Source organism: Triticum aestivum, chromosome 3B, assembly GCF_018294505.1.
Source record: "Triticum aestivum cultivar Chinese Spring chromosome 3B, IWGSC CS RefSeq v2.1, whole genome shotgun sequence".
NCBI classification, from domain to species: domain Eukaryota; kingdom Viridiplantae; phylum Streptophyta; class Magnoliopsida; order Poales; family Poaceae; genus Triticum; species Triticum aestivum.
The window spans coordinates 492,861,607-492,877,783 of NC_057801.1; positions in this window are offsets into that span (position 1 = coordinate 492,861,607).

Below are 16,177 nucleotides of genomic sequence, written 5' to 3' on the forward strand. Positions count from 1 at the left end.
TTTGAGGGAGGCGCTCAGCACAACGAACGAGGCAGTCAGACTATAATGCTTTATCACTCTCACTTAGCCATAGAATTCTATAATTTGAAATTTCGGCGAAGCCCCTAGTATTCGGAAGACCGAGTTCGGGGCGCTATCCACGCCTAGGCCGGACAAAGCCAGCTCCTCGCTCTAAGCGGCATAAGTCTTTAGGGACTCAAAAACCTCTCGAACAGCGACCAGCTCTCGCCCTATCATGACAGTCAGTTTTAGCTTTCTCTACTAAGGTGCTTAACCCAGCTCAACTGGGCACAATCGTAGTAGTTCTCCCAGCGCTACCTTAGCTGATATAATGGAACGTAAGGTACCGAAACAAGGGAGCCGGGCAAACCCAACTATTGACCCAAGACATGATTCGGAGCCGATGCATATAATGCTATAAGTTCGGGGTGCCGCACTCGTGAGACTGTTCAGACTTCTCACACCATATTCTGGGGTACTTAAGCCCCTGGTGCATTGGCCGTACCAAAGTGCACGGTTGCATAATGTCATAAATGAACATATTTACATAAAAAGTGAATGCAATAACGGACAAGAGCTATGTATTGTTTATTAAAAGGCTGCTGTGAGAGCAGAATGATACAAATAGTGCGATAAGCAAGAGATGGGATTATTTGACATGTCCCCCTCCAGGGACAAGGTGTGAGACTTTATGTAAGACAGGTATTTAGCTCGTTATAGAGACCACCTGGACATTCGACGTAGCTTGCTGCCTCCCTGGCTGTTGCATCGTGTGTTCGGTGATTGTACTGCCGGGCAGGCCTTCCGGAGAATGGAGTCCTAAAAGTAAGAAAAAAGAAATGACAAAATCGGGAGCCCCTAGTGCGGTTGAGCCGCATTTTGGGCGTGCCATGGTTGTGCCCCTCCCGTTATGCCCATGGTATTTCCAGAGCGTAATTATGTACGCGTAGTACTGGTTTCGCAATTCCGCGAGGGCTGGGGTTGGGGCCGCACTGCTACGCTTGCACAGAACGTGCCAGGCGGTCTTGTTGTAGGTTACTCCGGGTGCGCTTGACGATGTCCGGACGTTTAATAGTCGGACTGGAGAATTTCCTTGAGAGGCTACTTTGTACTTCCGCCGCGAGGGTCGCCGTATGCTCCTCTGTTCAGAGAGAGCATTCGGTGTTTCCATTGACCGTAATGACTCCTCGAGGGCCTGGCATCTTGAGCTTGAGGTATGCGTAGTACGGCACCGCATTGAACTTTGCAAATGCGCTCCGTCCGAGCAGCGCGTGATAGCCGCCGCGGAACGAGACTATGTCGAAGATTAACTCCTCGCTTCGGAAATTATCCAGGGATCCGAAGACCACTTCGAGTGTAACTAAGCCTGTACAGCTGGACTCTACACCTGGTATGACGCCTTTAAAGCTCGTCTTTGTGGGTTTAATCCTTGAGGGATCTATGCCCATTTTCGCACTGTATCCTGATAAAGCAGGTTCAGGCTGCTGCCGCCGTCCATAAGGACTCTAGTGAGGTGAAATCCGTCAATGATTGGGTCTAGAACCAACGTGGCGAATCTGCCGTGGCGGATGCTAGTGGGGTGGTCCCTTCGATCAAAAGTGATCAGGCAGGACCATGGGTTGAACTTTGGGGCGACTGGCTCCAACGCATATACGTCCCTGAGTGCACGCTTCCGTTCCCTTTTGGAGATGTGGGTTGCGTATATCATGTTCACCGTCCGCACTTGTGGGGGAAAGCCCTTCTGTCCCCTATTGTTCGGTGGCCGGGGCCCCTCCTCGTCATCACTATGCAGCCCCTTGTCTCTGTTTTCGACGCTTAACTTGCCTGCCTGCTTGAACACCCAACAATCCCTGTTGGTGTGATTGGCTGGTTTTTCGGGGGTGCCGTGTATCTGGCACAAGCGATCGAGTATTCGGTCCAAATTGGACGGGCCCGGAGTACTTCTTTTGAATGGCTTTTTCCGTTGACCGGGTTTAGAGCCTCGGAATCCGGCGTTAACTGTCGTATCCTCCGCATTGTCGCCGTTAATGCGGCGCTTGTGTTTGTTGCGACGCGACCTGCCATTGTTGTCCTTGGTATCCGAATTACCAGGGCTCTTGGTCATGTTATTACTACGAGCTAGCCAGCTGTCTTCTCCCGCGCAAAAGCGGGTCATGAGTGTTGTGAGGGCTGCCATGGATTTCGGCTTTTCCTGTCCTAGGTGCCGGGCAAGCCATTCGTCACGGATGTTATGTTTGAAGGCTGCGAGGGCTTCTGCGTCCGGACAATCGACTATTTGATTTTTCTTGGTTAGGAACCGTGTCTAGAATTGTCTGGCCGATTCATCTGGCTGCTGAATGATGTGGCTTAGGTCATCGGCGTCTGGTGGTCGCACATAGGTGCCCTGGAAATTGTCGAGGAATGCGGCTTCCAGGTCCTCCCAGCAACCAATTGACTCTGCTGGCAAGCTGTTAAGCCAATGCCGAGCTGGTCCTTTAAGCTTGAGTGGGAGGTATTTGATAGCGTGTAGATCGTCACCGCGGGCCATGTGGATATGAAGAAGATAGTCCTTGATCCATACCGCAGGATCTATTGTGACATCGTATTATTCGATGTTTACAGATTTAAAACCCTCGGGGATTTGATGATCCATTACTTCATCTGTGAAGCATAGTGGGTGTGCGGCGCCTCTGTACTGGGCTATATCACGACGTAGCTCAAATGAGCTTTGTTTGCTGTGTTCGGCCTGGCCGTATTTGCCATATCCGGTATGACGGTTATCGTCACGTGCCATGGGGCGCCCACGCGATCCGTAGATCTATCTTGTTTGCCTTGCCTTGTCCTCCAGTATGTCTCGCAGGTCTAGCGCATTTCCCCGTGCCTTGGTATTTTTTGAGCGACGCCGGGGTGCGGCTTGAGTGGATGGCCGAGAGGCCTCTCTGTCGCGGCCACGAGGTGGCCGGTCGGCCGCGTCATGCACTGGTGATGTAGGTTTAGGTGCTTCCTCCTCTAATCGGGGTAGCAGCCTGCGTTTTGGGTAGCTCTTGGAGGGGCGTTCGAGTTCGTATTCCTCGGCCGCAAGGACTTCAGTCCATTTGTCGGCTAGCAAGTCTTGGTCAGCTCTAGGCTGCTGCTGTTTTTTCTAGAGGCCGCTCTCCGTGGCCATAAGCCTGCGTTTGAAATGCTCTTGTTCGACGGGATCCTCAGGCACGACAAATTCTCGTCGTCGAGGCTTGCCTCGTCTTCAGAGGGAGGCATGTAATTATCATCCTCTACCTCTTTGTCTGCCGCTCTCTCACGAGGGTTCGCTTCTCCATCCTCTTGTGCTGAATCTAGCTGGAGGGGGTTGTCTTTGGCACTATCCGGGGTGTTATTATCTCCCGTGCCGGAATCGCCGTTTTTGCTTTGGCGAGATTTAGAGCGGCGCGGCTGACGCCGGCGCTTAGGATGCTTCTTGGAGGGGTCATCCTCCGTTGTTCCATTGCCATTCCCTTCTTTTGGGGTGTCCACCATGTATATGTCGTATGACGAGGTGGCCTTACAGTGCCCTAGAGGCGCTGGGTCTTGGTCGTCTCCTGCATCGGCGTCCATACCGTCGATGTCTTCGGAGTCGAAGTCGAGCATGTCGGTTAAATCATCGACAGTGGCTACAAAGTGGGTGGTGGGTGGGCTTTGAATTTCTTCATCGTCCGCATCCCAACCTTGCTGACAATAGTCCGGCCAGGGCTCTCCCGATAAAGAGAGAGACTTTAGTGAATTCAGAATGTCGCCAAAGGGCGAATGCTGAAAGATGTCCGCGGCGGCGAACTCCATGATCGGCGCCCAATCGGGTTCGATCGGCAGGGGCACGGAAGGTTTGGAGTCCGGAAAGGAGTCCGGCACCTTGGAGTCACGAGCTTTGCAAAGGACAAGGCTGGTGTTTGGCTCGATCACCATAGAGATTGCAGCCCCCGAGGCGGTGTCCAGCCACCCGTCCTTGATTGGCGCAGTCGGCTCCGAACTAAGGGTCGGAGCGAACACTGGGGCGGCCTCCTGGGCACTGTTCGGCGGCAGAGCTAGATCATGCCCATTGTTACAGTGCGGCACGCTCGGCTGTGGCTCAAACCCGTCGAAGATTAAGTCTCCGCGGATGTCAGCCTTGTAGTTCAAACTTCCAAATCTGACATGATGGCCAGGGGCGTAGCTTTCGATCTGCTCCAGATATCCAAGTGAATTGGCCCGCAGTGCAAAGCTGCCGAATACGAAGATCTGTTCGGGGAGAAAAGTCTCACCCTGGACCGTGTCGTTGTTGATGATTGGATGAGCCATCGGGCCTAAAGATGACGACACAGAGGAACTCTCAATGAAAGCACCAATGTCAGTGTCAAAACCGGCGGATCTCAGGTAGGGGGTCCCGAACTGTGCGTCTAGGCGGATGGTAACAGGAGACAAGGGACACGATGTTTTTACCCAGGTTCGGGCTCTCTCGATGGAGGTAAAACCCTACTCCTGCTTGATTAATATTGATGATATGGGTAGTACAAGAGTAGATCTACCACGAGATCAGAGAGGCTAAACCCTAGAAGCTAGCCCATGGTATGATTGTTGTTCGTCCTATGGACTAAAACCCTCCGGTTTATATAGACACCGGAGAGGGCTAGGGTTACACAGAGTCGGTTACAATGGGAGGAGATCTACATATCTGTATCGCCAAGCTTGCCTTCCACGCCAAGGAAAGTCCCATCCGGACACGGGACGAAGTCTTCAATCTTGTATCTTCATAGTCCAGGAGTCCGGCCAAAGGTTATAGTCCGGTCATCCGGACACCCCCTAATCCAGGACTCCCTCAGTGTGTACAACAAGTATGATTGTGCAGAACTAAAAAGCAAAAACTAATATATAAGACGCTCCAAGTAAAACACATATCATGTGGCGAATATAAATATAGCTCCAAGTAAAGTTGCCGATAAACGAAGACGAAAGAGGGGATGCCTTCCGCGGGCATCCCCAAGCTGAGGCTTTTGGCTATTCTTGAATATGTTGGGGTGCCATGGGCAACCCGAAGCTTAGGATTTTTCCACTCCTTATTCCATAGTCCATCAAATCTTTACCCAAAACTTGAAAACTTCACAACACAAAACTCAACAGGAAATCTCATAAGCTCCGTTAGTGAAAGAAAGCAAAACCACCACATAAGGTACTGTAATGAACTCATTCTTTATTTATATTGGTGTTAAACCTACTGTACCTCAAGTTCTCTATGGTTCATACCACTTAATACTAGCCATAGATGCATCAAAATAAGCAAACAACACACGAAAAACAGAATCTGTCAAAAACAGAACAGTCTGTAGCAATCTGTAACCCACGAATACTTCTGGAACTCTAAAAATCCTACCAAAATAGTAAGTCCTGGACAATTTTTCTATTGATCTACAGCAAAAAAAATCAACGCAAAAGCACATTTCTGTGAGTTAACAAAACTAATTTCGTGCGTGCAAAGTTTCTGTTTTTCAGCAGAATCAAATTAACTATCACCATAGGTTATCCTATAGGTTCTACTTGGCACAAACACTAATTAAAACATAAAAACACATGTAAACAGACGGTAGATGCAAAATTTATTACTAAACAGAAACAAAAACAAAAAACACAAATAAAATTGGGTTGCCTCCCAACTAGCGCTATCGTTTAACGCCCCTAGCTAGGCATAAAAGCGAGGATATATTCAAGTGGTGCCATCTTTGGTACTCAATTCATAAGTAGCTCGCATGATAGATTCATAAGGTAATTTGACTTTCTTTCTTGGAAAGTGCTCCATGCCTTTCCTTAATGGAAATTGGAATCTAATATTCCCTTCCTTCATATCAATAACCGCGCCAATCATTCTAAGGAAAGGTCTACCAAGAATAATAGGGCAAGAAAGATTGCAATCTATATCAACAACGATAAAATCTACGGGCACCAAATTTCTATTTGCAACAATGAGAACATCGTTGATCCTTCCCATTGGCTTTTTAATGGTGGAATCTGCAAGGTGCAAATTTAAAGAGCAATCATCAAGATCATGGAAACCTAGAATATCACATAAAGTTTTCGGAATCGTGGAAACACTAGCACCCAAATCACATAAAGCATAACACTCATGATCTTTAATTTTAATCTTTATAGTAGGTTCCCACTCATCATTAAGTTTTCTAGGTATAGAAACTTCCAAATTAAGTTTTTCATCAAAATATTGCATCAGGGCATCAACAATATGTTTGGTAAAAGCTTTATTTTGACTATATGCGTAAGGAGAATTCACAACGGATTGCAACAGGGAAATACAACCTTCTAAAGAACAATTATCATAATCAAATTCCATGAAATCCAAGATAGTGGGTTCAATGCTATTTAAAGTCTTGAGCTCTCCCATCCCACTTTTACCAAATTTAGCATCAAGATCTAAAAACTCCGAGTCATTGGGACGCCTTTTAACTAAAGTTGACTCATCTCCAGTCCCATTATTATTAAGATTCATATTGCAAAACAAAGATCTAATAGGGGACACATCAATAACTTTAAGATCTTCATCATTATTTTCATGGAAACTAGAAGAACACACTTTTACAAAGCAATCTTTCTTAGCACGCAATCTAGCGGTTCTTTCTTTGCTCTCGTCAATGGACACTCTCATTGCTTTGAGAGACTCATTGATATAATGCTTAGGAGAAGTAGATCTAAGTTTCAAAGAATCAACATCAAGCAAGAGTCTATCAACGTTCCTAGCCAAATCATCAACTTTAAGTAATTTTTCTTCAAGCAAGGCATTAAAATTCTTTTGAGAGATCATAAATTCTTTCACACTATTCTCAAAATCAGAGGGTATCTTATTAAAATTACCATAAGAATTATTGTAGGAATTTCCATAATTATTATAGGAATTACTAGGGAACGGTCTAGGATTAAAGTTTCCTCTATAAGTATTGTTTCCGAAACTATTCCTACCAATAAAATTCACATCCATAGATTCATTATTATTTTCAATCAAAGTAGACAAAGGCATATCATTGGGATCAATAGGAGCACTCTTAGTAGCAAACAATCTCATAAGTTCATCCATCTTTCCACTCAAAACAATAATTTCTTCTATAGCATGCACTTTTTTACTAGTAGATCTTTCGGTGTGCCATTGAGAATAATTAGCCATAATATTACCAAGAAGTTTTGTAGCATCTCCTAAAGTAATTTCCATAAACGTGCCTCCCGCGGCCGAATCTAAAAGATTTCTAGAAGCAAAATTCAATCCGGCATAAAAAATTTATATGATCATCCATAAATTCAAAGCATGAGTAGGGCAATTGTGAATCATCAATTTCATTAATTCCCAAGATTGGGCAACATGCTCATGATCAAGTTGTTTAAAATTCATAATATGGTTCCTAAGAGTGATGATCTTAGTGGGAGGAAAATATTTAGAGATAAAAGCATCTTTGCACTTATTCCAAAAATCAATACTATTTTTAGGCAAAGACGAAAACCAAACTTTAGCATGATCTCTAAGTGAAAACGGAAATAACTTCAATTTAACAATATCATTATCCGTATGTTTGTTCTTCTGCATATCACACAAATCAACAAAGTTGTTTAGATGGGTAGCAACATCTTCACTAGGAAGGCCGGCGAATTGATCTTTCATAACAAGATTCAGCAAAGCAGTATTGATTTCACAAGACTCAACATCATTAAGAGGAGTAATCGGAGTACTAAGGAAGTCATTATTATTGGTATTGGAGAAATCACACAATTTGGTATTATTTTGCGCCATCACGACAAGTAATCCAACACACAAGAAAACAGAAAAAGGCAAACCAAAGAGAGAGGAGATTGGAAAAGAGAGGGCGAATAAAACGGCAAGGGTGAAGTGGGGGAGAGGAAAACGAGAGGCAAATGGCAAATAATTTAAATGCGAGGGAGATGAGTTTGTGATGGGTACTTGGTGTAACTTGACTTGAGCGAAGACCTCCCAGGCAACGGCGCCAGAAATCCTTCTTGCTACACCTTGAGCTTGCGTTGGTTTTCCTTGAAGAGGAAAGGGTGATGCAGCAATAGTAGTGTAAGTATTTCCCTCAGTTTGTGAGAACCAAGGTATCAATCCAGTAGGAGGCTCCTCAAAAGTCCCACGCACCTACACAAACAAACAAAGAACTCGCAACCAACACAATAAAGGGGCTGTCAATCCCTTCACGGCCACTGGCGAAAGTGAGATCTGATAGAGATAGTATGATAAGATAAATATATTTTTGGTATTTTATGATGTAGATTGGAAAAGTAAAGATGCAAATAAAAGTATATTGAAAGCTTATATGATAAAAGATAGACTCGGGGGCCATAGGTTTCACTAGTGTCTTCTCTCGAGATAGCATAAGTATTACGGTGGGTGAACAAATTACTGTCGAGCAATTGATAGAAAAGCGAATAATTATGAGATTATCTAGGCATGATCATGTATATAGGCATCATGTCCGCGACAAGTAGACCGACTCCTGCCTACATCTACTACTATTACTCCACACATCGACCGCTATCCAGCATGCATCTAGAGTATTAAGTTCATAAAGAACAGAGTAACGCATTAAGAAAGATGACATGATGTAGAGGGATAAACTCATGCAATATGATATAAATCCCATTTTTTATCCTCGATGGCAACAATATAATACGTGCCTTGCTACCCCTGCTGTCACTAGGCAAGGACACCGCAAGATTGAACCCAAAGCTAAGCACTTCTCCCATTGCAAGAAAGATCAATCTCGTAGGCCAAACCAAAGTGATAATTCGAAGAGACTTGCAAAGATAACTCAATCATACATAAAAGAATTCAGAGGAAAGTCAAATATTTCTCATAGATAAACTTGATCATAAACCCAAAATTCATTGAGTCTCGACAAACACACCGCAAAAAGAGTTACATCGAATAGATCTCCAAGAAGATCGAGGAGAACATGGTATTGAGATCCAAAAAGAGAGAAGAAGCCATCTAGCTAATAACTATGGACCCGAAGGTCTGTGGTAAACTACTCACAACTCATCGGAGGGGCTATGGTGTTGATGTAGAAACCCTCCATGGTCGATTCCCCCTCCGACGGAGCACCGGCGAAGGCTCCAAGATGGGATCTCGCGGATACAGAAGGTTGTGGTGGTGGAATTAGGTTTTCGTTGGCTCCCCTGATGTTTTCAGGGTACGTAGGAATATATAGGAGGAAGAAGTACGTCGGTGGCCGCGCGAGGCGCCCACGAGATAGGGGGCACGCCCTGTAGGGGTGGGCGCGCCCTCCACCCTCGTGGCCGCCTCGGCTGCTTCCTGACTTGCACTCCAAGTCCTCTGGGTCACGTTTGTTCCAAAAATCACGCTCCCGAAGGTTTCATTCCGTTTGGACTCCGTTTGATATTCCTTTTCTTCGAAATACTGAAATAGGCAAAAAAAACAGCAATACGAGCTGGGCCTCCGGTTAGTAGGTTAGTCCCAAAAATGATATAAATGTGTAAAGTAAAGCCATAAACATCCAAAACGGGTAATATAATATCATGGAACAATCAAAAATTATAGATACGTTGGAGACGTATCAAGGTACTTCATGGCCACTTCGTCATTTCCACCACCAATCTACGCAGCCACTCGATAATCCTCGAGCCAAGTTTCTGGCTTGGACTCTCCGGTGAACTTGTTGACTCCAATCGCTAGCCTAAAGTTGGGAGGAATCACTACAACCCTAATGGATCTGCTGAAAGATTCTGGACCTGAAAAATGAACTCTGCTGCCAGTCGGACGATCTCTGTCGCGGTCTTCTCTATGTGCTCTATTCCGGTCGACTAGACCTTGAACGAGAATAGAGTTCGCATCAAAGCCTGGATCTCTTGGGTCGGCCGGGACTCTGCGCTCGCCACTATGAATGCGTATGTCATCGTATTGCCAAGGCACATATGACCCACTCCTCGGAGGAGGCGTGGGCAGTCGACGACGGTCGTCACGGCCGAGTCGGTGATCATACTGCCCCTGGTTCCTATACTGATCTTGTTGTTGCCCACGACCTTCACGCCGCGGGGGCGATCTTGGGCTGTGGGTAGACTGAACTGTATCTGCCACCATGGATCTGCTATGAATCCTATTCCGCGACTGAGACATCGATGTGTTCTGCTCTCCTACTGCCCGGAGTAAGGCCTGGATCTGCATCAAACCTCTTCCAGCCTCCGACTGGGAAGGATGAATTGACTCTTCTATTCGGGCTGCAGCTATGAGATTTTGAATCGGAGTGCGGTATACCTTCGGTGGAGGCGGAAAAAGCTGTCGTCGACTGGAATCTAGGATCCGCTCCCGAGCACGCTCGTCGAGTGCGCGCTGGAGGTTCTCCAGTCGAGTGTGCTCGGCCAAATTAGCCAAGCGCACCTCTTCCAAGGCCCGAGCCTCGGGGGTTTCTCCAATGATGGGCGTGTGGAGTGCATCCATGTTGCGGCGACGAAGTTCTTCCCTTTGTTGCGAAGAGAGGGGTTCGGGATGGTACTCCTCGTGGACGCGCGACGGATCGCCGCCACCATCCCCGCCATCCTCACGATGGAAAACAGGCGGACTACATGGTCCGTCGACCATCAAGACTTCAGTCGCAGGGGCGCTGCTATCGCACTCGGATGCGGTCTCGACGGAGCCAATCGATAGGCCAAACATGCCGTGGAGAGTTCCATCGAGCTCGATTGCCGCGACTTGATGGGTAGCTGAATGTCGAGCCACCGCGTGTTTCACCCACCGCTAAAGCCGCGACCGATCGGATCGCTTGCGGCGGCGAACAGCGGGGAGAGAAGACATCACCGGAGCCAACTGATACTGGGTCGACGGCTGCCGGAGAAGGACGCCGCGTACGCACATGCGAAAGTGCGTCACCCCTCGGATGGGGAGCGCCTCGGCGTCGAGGGGAGCTTCCTGAAGCTAGGCGGAGTCGTCGACAATGAAAGCGAGTGCACCGAGACGGATCTCGCGGCCCACGGCTAATCCATCGCCGGAAACCATGATGACGGGGATCGAAAAAAATTGCAACTTCACCAACAAGTCGCTAAGACACCCGCCCCATGATGGGCGCCAAGTGTCGTGGTTCTAAGACTGACAGTAGAAAGGGGGGTAGTTATGGAGATGCAAGATCTCAGCTATGGTGAAGGTGTACACACAAGGTTTACGAGTTCAGGCCCTTCGCGGAGGAAGTAATAGCCCTACGTCTTGGTGCCCGGAGGCGGTCGACTAGATTATATGTATGTGGTGTTGAAGGGGGTGCGAACCCTTGTCCCAAAGGAGGGGGTGGCTTATATAGAGATGCCAGGACCCCAGCCATCCTCCATTACAAGGAGCTTAATGTACATAAAGTAGGGGTGTTGGTGATGACGCCAACCATAAGTGCTATTAATGACCTTAAAGACTACAGAGTGAATATCCGACCGTTGCAGTGCTGAGTAACCATGGCCTTCAGTAGGTCAAATGATTCCTTGTATGGTCGAGTGACAACATGTAGGAGGGGTACCCGAGTGATATGATTGGTCGAGTGGATTGCACTCGACACCTTTGACTGGGGGTTCTTTGTTGCCTCTTGGACTTCTTATCTTCTAGGGTAGTGACCTTGGGTAGGGCGTATAGGTCAGGCCTATGACCCTACCCGAGTCTGTATCTTCATCACCGGTCGGCCAGACCTTGAACAAGAATAGATCTCACATCAAAGCCTGGCTCTCTTGGGTCTGCCGGGACTCTGCGCTCGTCACTGTGAAGGCGCCTGTCATCGTATTGCCAAGGCACATATGACCCACTCCTCAGAGGAGGTGTGGGCAGTCGACGGCAGTCGTCACGGTCGAGTCGGTGATCATAATGCCCTTGGTTCCTGTACTGATCCTGCTATTGCCCACGACCTTCATGCCGCACGGCGATCTTGGGCTGTGGGCAGACAGAACTGTATCCGCCACCACGGATCTGCTATGAATCCCATTCCGCGACTGAGACACCGTTGTGTTATGTTCTCCTGCTGCCCGGAGTAAGGCCCAGATCTGCATCAAACCTCTTCCAGCCTCCGACTGGGAAGGCTGAATTGACTCTGCTATTCGGGCTGCAGCTATGAGATTTTGAATCGGAGTGCGGTATACCTTAGGTGGAGGCGGAAAAAGCTATCGTCGACTGGACTCAGGGATCCGCTCCCGAGCACGCTCGTCGAGTGCGCGCTGGACGTTCTCTAGTCGAGTGTGCTCAGCCAAATTTGTAGAGAAATATATTAATATTCATAATATCAAATCGGTATCATTACATTCATCATGAAATGAATTCCATATGGAGTCCAACCTCGGGTCGCTCCCACGGGCGGCTCGGAGCAAACCCTAGCCCCTTCCAATAGCCGCAACCACCACCCCTCCCTCCCCTTACCACCACCGGCAGTGGTCGCCGGGAAAAGCCCGGGCGGAGGCGGGGCCCTTCTTTCCTCCCGTTCAGAGGTGCTCGTGCGGGCCGGAGAACTTCGGCGGGAGCTCGAGCATCCACGCGCGCTCAGGACGGCATAACTGGTCGGCGAGGTGATGACCCACAAGTGTAGGGGATCTATCGTAGTCCTTTCAATAAGTAAGAGTGTCGAACCCAACGAGGAGCAGAAGGAAATGATAAGCGGTTTTCAGTAAGGTTTTCTCTGCAAGCACTGAAATTGTAGGTGATAGATAGTTTTGTGATAAGATAAATTGTAACGAGTAACAAGTAAACAAAGTAAATAAAGTGCAGCAAGGTGGCCCAATCCTTTATGTAGCAAAGGATAAGCCTGGACAATTTCTTATAATGAGAAAGGAGTTCCCGAGGACACATGGGAATTATCGTCAAGCTAGTTTTCATCACATTCATATGATTCGCGTTCGGTACTTTGATAATTTGATATGTGGGTGGACCGGTGATTGGGTACTGCCCTTACTTGGACAAGCATCCCAATTACGATTAACCCCTATTGCAAGCGTCCGCAACTACAAAAGAAGTATTAAGGTAAACCTAACCACAACATTAAACATATGGATCCAAATCAGCCCCTAACGAAGCAACGCATAAACTAGGGTTTAAGCTTCTGTCACTCTAGCAACCCATCATCTACTTATTACTTCCCAATGCCTTCCTCTAGGCCCAAATAATGGTGAAGTGTCATGTAGTCAACGTTCACATAACACCACTAGAGGAAAATACAACATACATCTCATCAAAATATCGAACGAATACCAAATTCACATGACTACTAATAGCAAGACTTCACCCATGTCCTCAGAAACAAACGTAACTACTCACAAAGAATATTCATATTCATAATCAGAGGGGTAATAATATGCATTAAGGATCTGAATATATGATCTTCCACCAAGTAAACCAATTAGCATCAACTACAAGGAGTAATCAACACTACTAGCAACCCATAGGTACCAATTTGTGGTTTTGATACAAGATTGGATACAAGAGATGAACTAGGGTTTTGAGAGGAGATGGTGCTAGTGAAGATGTTGATGGAGATTGACCCCATCCCGATGAGAGGATCGTTGGTCATGACGTTGGTGATGATTTCCCCCTCCCGGAGGGAAGTGTCCCCGGCAGAACAGCTCTGCTAGAGCCCTAGATTGGTTCTGCCAAGGTTCCGCCTCGTGGCGGCGGAGTTTCGTCCCGTAAGCTTGCCCATGATTTTTTCCTGGGTAAAAGCCTTCATATAGCAGAAGATGGACACCGGGGGGCACCAGCGGCCCAGGAGACAGGGGGCGCGCCTAGTAGGGGGGGCGCCCCCCACCCTCCTAGACAGGGTGTGGGCCCCTGGTGTACTTCTTCCGCTCAATAGTTCTTATTAAATCCAAAAACATGTTTCATGGAGTTTCAGGACTTTTGGAGTTGTGCAGAATAGGTTTCCAATGTTTACTCCTTTTCCAGCCAGAATTCCAGCTGCCAGCATTCCCCCTCTTCATGGTAAACCTTGTAAAATAAGAGAGAATAGCCATAAGTATTGAGATATAATGTGTAATAACAGCCCATAATGCAATAAATATTGATATAAAAGCATGATGCAAAATGGACGTATCAACTCCCCCAAGCTTAGACCTCGCTTGTCCTCAAGCGGAAGCCGATATCGAAAAATATGTCCACATGTTTAGAGATAGAGGTGTCGATAAAAATAAAATACGGACATGAGGGCATCATGATCATTCTTATAACAACAACATATATAGATTTTATCATAAGATTTCTTATGCTCAAGTAACAATCAATTCACAATGTCAACTATGGTTCAAAAACTTCATTGAGAACTAACAAACTATAATCTCAGTCATTGAAGCAATTGCAATTTATCATAACATCAGAAAGAGTCAATCAATAGAGCTTTTTAGCAAGTTCACGTACTCAACTATCTTGTAGTCTTCTATAATTGCTAACACTCACGCAATACTTATGCTTATGGAGTTTCAGCCGGACACTAAGAAAAATAGGGGCTTATTGTGTTGCCTCCCAATGTATTCACCTTTAGGTGATGTCAACAATAATAGCCCATGCTAACTTACATCCAATTGGATATATACATATATCATGATCTTTCAAACACGAGGAGCTTGCCAAAGGATAAAATGAAAAAGGGAAAGGTGAGGATCACCTTGACTCAAGCATAAAGTAAAAACATAAAGTAAAAGATAGGCCCTTCGCAGAGGGAAGCAAAGGTTGTCATGTGCGTTTAGGGTTGGATGCACAAAATCTTAATGCAAAAGAATGTCACTTTATATTGCCCCTTGTGTGTGGACCTTTATTATGCAGTCTGTCGCTTTTATTACTTCTACAACAAGATTGTACAAAGCTTATTTTCTCTCCACTAATAAGTCATACATATTTAGATAGCGTTTTTTATTGCCTGCACCAATGGCAACTTAGTTGAAGGATCTTACTCAATCCATGGGTAGGTATGGTGGACTCTCATGGCAAAAACTTGGTTTAAGAATATTTGGAAGCACAAGTAGTATCTCTACTTGGTCAGGGAAATTGGCTTGCATGAGGGGGAAAGGCAAGCTCAACATGTTTGGAAGGTCAATGACAATATACTTTAACTGAGATGTGAGAAAACATAAACCATTATTTTGTCTTCCTTGTCCAATGTCAACTCTTTTAGCATGTCATACTTAATGAGTGCTCCCAATCATAAAAGGTGTTCAAGATAATATATTTATATGTGAACCTCTCTTTCCTTATCACTTCCTATTAATTGCAACGATGACCAAAACTACGTTTATCAACTCTCAACAATTTTTATGCCTCATACTTTCTATATGTGAAGTCATCACTACAATAAGATCAATATGAACTCTTTTATTCTTTCTACTTTCTCAAGATCATAGCAAGATAGCAAAGCCCTTGACTCGACACTAATCTTTATTATAGATAGCTCACGGACTCGATTACATAAAGGTATCACAAAGCAAAACTCAAAACTACTTGATATCAAAACTTCAATCTACTAGATCAAGATACTACTAAAAGGATCGAACTAAATAAAACGGTAAAGAGAGGAGTGTGATGGTGATACGATACCGGGTCACCTCCCCCAAGCTTGGCGGTTGCCAAGGGGAGTGCCCTTACCCATGTGATTATGTTCCTGGGGGTGGTGAAGTAGGAGTTGTTGATGATGTAGGCTTGTCGTCCATCTTCCAAGGCATAGGCTCACCATCATAGAAGGATGATCGAGTCTCCGGGATCCTTAAATCTGCATCCAAACTCATCCTCTTGAATCTATATTCATACTCACAGTTCTGGTTTTGCAGGTCATAGATCTCGGCCTGGAGATGCTTGATTTTCTCTTGAAGCTTGAAGATGGTCTCCCCAGTGACTTTGGCATCTAGCTTGTGGTTGTTGGTGAACTCCATGATCATCATCTGGTTGGCGTTGAGTCCACGCTCCACCATCCCTTGGCACTTGAAAACTTGCTACTCCACGGCTTCGAGCTTTGTCTCCACGCTTCCGGTACGCCTTGGTCCCTCCACATCGCAGATGTGCAGCACCCCCTCACGCATCTCGATGGTTTGAGGGTGTTGCAGCACCTCCGCGAGATAGGGGTTGATAACCCTCTCGAAAAACTTGTCCTTGGGAGCGCTTGGAGACGCCATGATGCTCTAGATCTGAAACAGAAACAGCTCGAAACGAAAACAGAGGATATTTGCGTGATAC